This window comes from Ahaetulla prasina, chromosome 2 (assembly GCF_028640845.1).
Source record: "Ahaetulla prasina isolate Xishuangbanna chromosome 2, ASM2864084v1, whole genome shotgun sequence".
In the NCBI taxonomy this organism is placed as follows: Eukaryota; Metazoa; Chordata; class Lepidosauria; order Squamata; family Colubridae; genus Ahaetulla; species Ahaetulla prasina.
The window spans coordinates 188174425-188184065 of NC_080540.1; positions in this window are offsets into that span (position 1 = coordinate 188174425).

The following is a 9641-nucleotide window of genomic DNA, read 5'->3' on the forward strand; positions in this document are numbered from 1 at the left end:
AATTAATGGACGAGAACTGGTGTCTGGCCCCATTAAATTTGCCATCCAGCCTTTGCGCCTGGCTATCGGGGACCATGAGGAGGCGATCCAGTTTTATGTCACGGCGGACCTTCATTTTCCCTTGGTCCTTGGGTTGGCCTGGCTTCGGACCCACGATCCTCAGGTGGCCTGGTCGCGGAACGCCATCTCTTTCCCGAGTCTGCAGTGCGTCGATCACATCCGCCACACCTGTGCCGGCCAGAACGTCCCCACCGCTGCCATCACCTTGCCTCCTGAGCTGACGGACTTCGCCGACGTGTTCAGCGAGAAGGAGGCGAACCGACTACCCCCGCATCGGCCCTACGATTGCCCCGTGGACCTTCTGCCCAACGCACCACTGCCTGTGGGACGCCTGTATTCCATGTCGGAGCCCGAGTTGGCCGCCCTCAGGGACTTCCTGGACAAAAATCTGGCCCGAGGGTTCATCCGGCCTTCAAAGTCCCCTCTCTCGGCCCCGGTCCTCTTCGTGAAGAAGAAGACAGGGGACTTGCGCCTGTGCTGTGATTACCGCCGGCTAAACGCCATTATGGTGCGGAATCGCTACCTCCTGCTGCTCATCCCGGAGCTGCTGGAGAGGTTGCGGGAGGCCACGATCTTCACCAAGCTCGATCTCCAGGGGGCCTACAACCTGGTGCGAGTGCGAGAAGGAGACGAATGGAAGACGGCATTCGGCACCCGATATGGACACTACGAATACACTGTCATGCCATTTGGGTTGACCAACGCTCCCGCCGTTTTCCAGCACTTCATGAACGACGTGTTCCGAGACATGTTGGATCGGTTCGTGGTTATCTACCTGAATGACATCCTGATTTACTCCCGGTCAAGGGAAAGCCACCTTCGACACGTCGGTCTGGTTCTGCAACGCTTGCGGGAGCAACAACTCAATGCAAAGCTGGAGAAATGCGTCTTCTTCCGGACTTCCATAGAATTCCTCGGGCATATCATCTCGCCCGAGGGCATAGCCATGGACCCATGCAAAGTAGAAGCTTTGTGTAGCTGGGAAGCCCCTCGTCGGGTGAAGGATGTTCAGCACCTGCTGGGCTTCTCCAACTACTACCGGACCTTCATCCTGGGCTTTGCCACACTGACAGCTCCACTTACCCAGCTCCTCAGGAGGAAGGTTGCATTCCGGTGGGGTCCCCCGCAGCAAGAAGCATTCACCGCCCTCAAGAAAGCCTTCGTCACAGAACCCGTCCTGAGGCATCCCGACCCGCTCCGGCCTTTTGTGGTGGAAACGGTCCAATGTGGCTCTGGGAGCAGTGCTGCTACAGGCTCCGACAAATGGCGGCACACTTTTTCCCTGTGCTTACTACTCCCGGAAACTCAATCCTTCCGAGCGCAACTACACCATCTGGGAAAAAGAGTTGCTGGCTATCAAGGCTGCATTCGAGGCTTGGCGACACCATCTGGAGGGGGCCCAACATCAGGTGGAGGTCTGAATGGACCATCGGAATCTCGAGCACCTCACCACAGCTCGGAAGTTGAACCAGCGGCAGATCCGGTGGTCGTTGTTTTTTGCCCGGTTCAACTTCCGTGTGACCTACATTCCCAGCGGTCACAACCGGAGGGCGGATGCCCTGTCCCGCAAGCCAGAGTACCTCTGCGCCAAAGACCCCCTTCCTCCACGGACGGTGCTGCCGGCAGAAGCCTTGGCCGCAGCACGGGAACCAGTGGACTTGCGGGCCCAGGTGTGAGAGGCGCAGCGCCAGGACGCCTGGTCGCAGCAATGGAGAGCGGAGGTGGGCCTCACGTCTCCTTGGACCTTGGAGGAGGACTCACTCAAGTTTTGGGGGCAATTATATGTGCCCACAGGACTACTCCGAGCCCTCGTCATGACCCAGTGCCACGACAACCCTGCAGCAGGACATTTTGGGTTCTTCAAGACCCTCCACCTGGTGACACGGACCTTTTGGTGGCCCCGAGTGCGGCATGATGTACATGCCTACATGACATCCTGCGTACCATGCTGGCAAGCCAAGGCCGCCACGGGGGCCCCTCCTGGGCTCCTCCAGCCCTTGCTGACACCCAACAGACCCTGGGGGGCGATCTCCATGGTCTTCCTGACGGACCTGCCGCCGTCCTCTGGGTTCACCACGGTGCTGGTGGTGGTGGACATGCTCACCAAGATGGCACACTTCATCCCATGCCGCGGACTGCCCACAGCTGCAAAAACGGCCTGTCTCTTTCTGCAGCACATCTTCCGCCTCCATGGTCTACCGGACAGGGTGGTTTCGGACCGCGGAGTTCAGTTCACAGCTCGCTTCTGGAAGAGCCTAATGGCCGTGTTGGAGGTGCAGGTGTGTCTGTCATCATCGCACCATCCGGAGACCGACAGGGGTACAGAGAAGGTCATCGGTATCCTGGAACAGTATCTCCGTTGCTTCATCAACCAGCAACAGAACAACTGGGCCGATTACCTGTCCCTGGCGGACTTTGCTTTTAACAACTCTCAGCACACCTCTACTCAGATGACCCCGTTCTTTGCCAATGTGGGGTACCATCCGCGGCTCTTCCCTCTGGCACCACCGGATTCTCCTGTTCCCGAAACACAAACCTTCCTGATGGAATTGCATGCGGTCCAACAGTTGGTACGTCAGCAGCTGGATCGGGCAAAGGAGGACTACAAACGATCCGCCGACCGTTCCCAACGGGCAACACCCCCGCTGGCAGTTGGAGACCGGGTGTGGCTCTCCACCAAACACCTCCCGTTCGACCGCCCGGTAAAGAAGTTGGACCACCGATTCATCGGCCCGTTCCCTGTCGAGGCAGTCATCAACCCGGTAGCCTACCGACTGACCCTGCCATGATCCATGCGGATCCACCCCGTCTTTCACCGGTCCTTTCTGGTTCCTGAGGCCACACTGAGTCCCCTTCGGTGCCCAACAGCATCCATCACTGTCGCCGAGGACGGGTCGGAGGAATACGAAGTCCACAGCATACGAGACTCCCGCTGGCTGAAGGGTCGTTTCCAATATTTGATCGCGTGGAAGGGATACGGGACTGATTTCTCCTGGGTAGATGCCTCCGACGTTCATGCCCCTGACCTGGTGCAGGCCTTCCATGAGCAGAACCCAGCCCGACCGCATCCCGATCGTCAGCCCCGGGGGAAGGGCCCTGCGGTGAGGGATAGTGTTGTGACCCAGGTTCCTGGACCCGGACTCCTGGACTCGGATGATTCAGAAAGTGAGGGAGAAGACCTGGCAAGCCCTGCTTCTCTTGAGCCCTTTCCCTCCCTGGCACCCACTCAAAGGGAGGAGGAGGGGCCGGCAAGACCTGATTCTCTGGAGCCTTCTTCTGATTTGGCAACGCCCCAAGAACAGTTTTGGAGTGATGCAAGACTGCGCAGGCGTGACCGGCGCGCGCAGCAGAAGCAGCGTTGGGATAAAGCCAAGTCATAATTGTCATGCAGTGACATCTGCAGAGACTATAAATAGGAGGCGGGACTTCCTGGTTTTTTGTCTTGGATAAAGCAATGAATTTCGCGGGCAAACTGTATCAATGGAGGGAAGAATATATTCGTGAGTAATTCTGGCCTTATCTATAATTTCCTCGTTATCTCCAGAAACTTGGCAGGCCCGTAGGTAGACGTGGCCAGGACATCTATTTATGTAAATAAAAGGAGAAAAGAAGGCCTCTGACTGACTCTTTGCTGGGAGTATTGGGGGGAGGGAAACAGAACATCGACCATGGTATCCTGCTGTGCCAGTTGGGGGGGTTGGGAGTGGGAGGCACCGTTTATCGGTGGTTCTCCTCCTATCTCTCTGACCAGTCGCAGACGGTGTTGACAGGAGGGCACCTTACTTGTGGGGTGCTGCAGGGGTCGATTCTCTTGCCCCTCCTGTTCAACATCTATATGAAGCCGTTGGGCGAGATCATCAGTGGCTTCGGGGTGAGATATCAGCTGTATGCTGATGATACTCAGCTGTACTTTTCCACCCCGGGCCACCCCGACGAAGCTGTTGAAGTGCTGTCCCGGTGTTTGGAGGCCGTACGAGTCTGGATGGGGAGAAACAGGCTCAAGCTCAATCCCTCCAAGATGGAGTGGCTGTGGATGCCTGCACCCTGATACAGTCAGCTGCAGCCGCAGCTGACTTTTGGGGGCGAGTTATTGGCCCCAAAGGAGGGAGTTCGCAACTTGGGTGTTCTCCTGGATGCACGGCTGTCGTTTGAAGATCGTTTAGCGGCCGTCTCCAAGAGAGCCTTTCACCAGGTTCGCCTGGTTCGCCAGTTGCGCCCCTTCCTTGATCGGGATGCCCTATGCACAGTCATTCATGCTCTCGTTACCTCTCGCCTGGATTATTGCAATGCTCTCTACATGGGGCTCCCCTTGAGATGCACTCGGAGGCTTCAGTTGGTCCAGAATGCAGCTGCGCGGGTGATAGAGGGAGCTCCACGTAGCTCCCACGTAACACCCCTCCTGCGCAGACTGCACTGGCTACCTGTTGCCTTTCGGGTGCATTTCAAGGTTCTGATTACCACCTTTAAAGCGCTCCATGGCTTGGGGCCTGGGTACTTATGGGACCGCCTGCTGCTACCTCATGCCTCCCACCGACCCGTACACTCACACAGAGAGGGACTTTTCAGGGTGCCGTCCGCCAAACAATGTCGGCTGGCGGCCCCCAGGGGAAGATCCTTCTCTGTGGGGGCTCCTACTCTTTGGAATGAACTGCCCCCTGGTTTACGCCAAATATCTGACCTTCAGACCTTTCGCCGCGAACTGAAAACATATTTGTTTGTTCGCGCGGGGCTCTCTTAAATCGTCTAGATTTTAAATTTAAATTTTTAAAGTTTTAAATTGGGGTTTTTTAGATTTTATATATTTTAAATTTCTCGGCCAAACTGTATAATAAGTTTTTTAATTTATTTTTAATTGTACATTGTTTATTTTGATCATGGCTGTACACCGCTCTGAGTCCTTCGGGAGAAGGGCGGTCTAGAAATCTAATAAAATAAATAAATAAATAAATAAATAAATAAATAAATAAATAAATAAATAAATAAATAAATAAATAAATAAATAAACTTAAACGAAGACAAGACAATGGTGAATCCAACCTATACATCGACTACCGTGCAGATTGCATAAAAAATAAAACCTTCAATCAAAAAATTACCTCCAAACCCCCCATCACCCATAACAATCAACCAGTCATCCCATTATTCAACCAAGTACCCATCACCCTACCATCCATTCAACCATCCATCCAACCTACCATCCATTCAACCAACCATCCAAACAGCCATCCAAATAGCCATTCAACCAGCCATCCAAACAGCCATCCAAACAGCCATCCAACAATCCACCCAACCAGCCATCCAAACAGCCATCCATCCAAACAACCAAACTACCATCCAACCAGCCACCCAACCAACCATTCAACCAAACATCTCAATACAAAACATCCAACCACCCATCCAACCATCTATTCAACCACCTATTGTGCACAACCCCCAACCTACAAACATCCAAAACTAGGTATGCATGCCCCTTACCTCTACAACACCAATTACTACAGATCTCAAATGCAAATTGATAAATGCAAGAAGCATTGTTAACAAATTACCTGAATTTATCCTCTTGTTAAACAGTGGTACATTAGATATTATTTTTGTTTGTGAAACATGGCTGAACTCATCCCTTCCTGACTCCATTATCTCAAACAAAGAATATCAAGTTTATCGATCAGATCATGAAAACCGAAGAGGTGGTGGAGTGGCTATCTTTTACAAAAAGTCACTGAATCTAAAAAATATCCAGGTTGCACAAAAACTTTCTCTTCCTGAAACTATTGTATGCGACCTATCCCTTAACACTACTCTTCGATTCTTACTATGCTACAGAGCCCCTGACTATGACATTACCCATGCAAACATGCTAACCTCACTGCTAACATGGGCTACCTCTTGCCCATATCCTCTCATCTTCCTGGGTGACCTAAATCTACCTCTCATAAACTGGATAACTAATGAATGTACAACCGATCCAATCCATACTACACTATACAATGCTGTTACAAACCTAGGTCTTGAACAACTTGTAACTAACAACACAAGACTCAACAACTGCCTTGATCTCATCTTCTGCAACAACTCCAACTCAATTTATGGACTACAAATTAAAGAACCTTTTTCCAACAGTGACCACTGCATGATTGATTTTCGTCTCAATATACATCCATACTTAAATCGTAATAACAATAGTATTCCTAGCTACAACTTCAAAAAAGCCAACTACGATCTTATAAACAACAATCTTTCATTTCTGGACTGGCAAAATCTGTTTGCAACCTGCACAACCGCTGAAGACCACTATAAAGTTTTCCTACTTGAAATCAATAAAGTCATTAAACTATATGTACCACAAATGACCACCATGACCAGGAAAAGCAAACTACCCATATCAATAAAAAAGCTTCAATCAAAAAAAAAATCCCTCTGGAAAAGAAACAAAAAAGGCTGTGTAGCAAATTTCAAAATCCGCTACAAAAATATATGCAACCAAATAAAAACTGAATGCACAAATTATCACACCAAGCAAGAAGAGAACCTTTTGCGCACAAATTCCAATCATGCCTTTTATAATTTTGTTAGCAATAAACTTAAAGACTCTAGATCCATCCCACCACTAAAAGATTCTAACAACAAAGAATGCAATGACGAAACAGTTAAAGCAAACCTCTTCAACATTTTCTTTGGCTCAGTTTTTGTTAACTCCGATAACACATATCCGACATTCCACAAACGTACCAGCAATGATTATGATGATTTAACTCATATAGATTTCACAGAAGATAACGTTGAAAAAGCTCTTCATAACTTGAAACCATCGCTATCTATTGGACCTGATGGACTATGTGCATACTTCTTAAAAAAACTTTCCACTAATATAGCAGAACCCCTAAGCATAATCTTTGATAAAGCTTTCACTACCAGTTCCCTTCCCAAACTTTGGTCACTAGCCACAGTCATCCCTATCTTCAAAAAAGGAGACCCCAGCCTAGTTGAAAATTACAGACCGATCTCTCTGTGCTGCGTCAACTGCAAAGTCATGGAATCAATCATCAACCAATCCATTACCTCACACTTAGAAACTAACAACCTACTCTCCAATAAACAATTTGGTTTCAGGAAAAAATTATCATGCAACTTACAACTTCTTCACTGTAAAAACATATGGACTACAAATCTCTATCAAGGCAAAACAATAGATGCAATCTACATAGACTTCTGCAAAGCTTTTGACTCAGTAGTACATGATAAACTTCTCCTAAAACTAAAATCCTATGTCATTTCAGGACCCCTTCACAAATGGATATCTGCATTTCTGTCCAACAGACAACAAGTGGTCAAAATTGGCAATGCTCTATCAAATCCTGTTCCTGTCAAGTGTGGTGTTCCTCAAGGTAGCATCCTTGGACCAACACTCTTCATACTATACATTAATGATCTTTGTGACCATACCGCAAGTAATTGTGTTCTCTTTGCTGACGATGTCAAACTATTTAACACCACAGACAATGCATCTATCATCCAAAAAGACCTTGATCATCTAACCACTTGGTCTAAAACTTGGCAACTCCAGATCTCAACCAGCAAATGCTCAGTCTTACATATTGGAAAAAAGAACCCAAACACTAAGTACATACTTGATGGACATTACCTTACAGATGACCAACACCCCGTTAAAGACCTTGGAGTTTTCATGTCAAATGATCTACGTGTCAAAGCCCACTGTAACTACATAGCAAAAAAGGCCCTAAGAGTTGTAAACCTAATCCTGCGTAGCTTCTTTTCCAAAAACACTACACTACTAACCAGAGCATATAAAACATTTGCTAGACCAATTCTAGAATACAGCTTGCCTGTTTGGAACCCTCACCACATCTCTGACACCAATACAATTGAGCGAGTCCAGAAATATTTTACAAGAAGAGTTCTCCATTCCTCTGAAAACAACAAAATACCTTATCCCACCAGACTTGAAATCCTAGGCTTAGAAAACTTGGAACTCCGTCGCCTTCGACAAGACCTAAGTCTAACTCATAGAATCATCTATTGTAATGTCCTTCCTGTTAAAGACTACTTCAGCTTTAATTGCAACAATACAAGAGCAATCAACAGATTTAAACTTAATGTCAACCGCTTTAATCTAGATTGCAGAAAATATGACTTCTGTAACAAATCATCAGTGCTTGGAATACTTTACCTGACTCTATGGTCTCTTCCCATAATCCTAAAAGCTTCAACCAAAAACTTTCTACTATTGACCTCACCCCATTCCTAAGAGGACCATAAGGGGCGTGCATAAGCGCACAAACGTGCCTACCGTTCCTATCCTATTGTTTTTTTTCTTTTCTTTTTTTCTTCCTATATATACATATTGATGCTTATACCTCCTAATATTTACTCATATATATGTTTATATACTATATAATCCTTTTTATATGATGTTGTGACAAAAATAAATAAAATAAAAAAAATAGGATGATATTCAAGTTACGCTGCAGTGTATCATTAAATTTAGTGTCAAGGTAAACATAAGGGTATTTTTTTCTAGATGGTGATAATTTTAATGTGACCTCACATGATCTCCAACCAGCATAATTTTCTCCAAGTGATCATGTGACTTGTCAACCACATGGCCAACTGACCATGTAAACCATACAAGACCATGTTGTCGTGTCCCACTCCTCCGCTGACGGCCGGGTCAGGGAAATCCGAATCAGGCGTGCCTCTGCAGCTCTGCCAAAGTCCTAGCAAAGTCCTCAGGGCAGGCAGGAGACCAGAAAGTGACTTCAGCAAGATATGTTTGACTTTGCCTGACTCAGAGAATGCCAGAAAGCAGATCCTTTATATAGGCCATGGGGTGTGGCTCCATGACTCAGCACTTATCCAGGCCTGCCCCTCCCTTCCTTCTGACGCCGCCGCCTATCAATTCTTCTGAAGCTGAAGTTGGTAATAAACCTCCCTCAGGCTCACATGCTGTGGGGGAGGGGGAGGGGTCTAGTTGCTCCGTTTGCCTGGGCATGGAGCCAGGGCTGGGGCCGGGAGGTGCTCCCTCCTCCGCAGCCTGTCTGGGCATGGAGCCAGGGCTGGGGCCGGGAGGTGCCCCCTCCTCCTCAGCCTGTCTGGGCATGGAGCCAGGGCTGGGGCTGGGAGGCATACTAGGACATTCTTCAGCGTTCGGAAGCAGATAAGAAGACCCCGGCTGCGGTGAGAGCGGGCAAGACACAACACATGTAAAAGCAGAGGAGAACTGAAACAAGACACTTCAACCAAAGTCCCACTGATTATGTTACCTAGCCTGATGATGAAACATGAAGATGGCAAACAGCAAGCTCAGAGAACAAATCACCACCAAGAAAAAATGAGTTGTTGCAATATAGCCATACGGATTCCATCTGAGAGATCGCCTATGTGCTAGATTAGCGTGTGAATCCCCCAGCTAGTTGGATCACATAGGTAGAAACTTCTTTGATGTTAGAGTCACATCAGAGGAGCAGGATATTTACCTCTATGGTGTGAAGATGCATTTACAGTTTTACATCCCTTTTCCTTTACTTGATAAGATCTTCCTCACAAAGATCTAAGGAATCCCT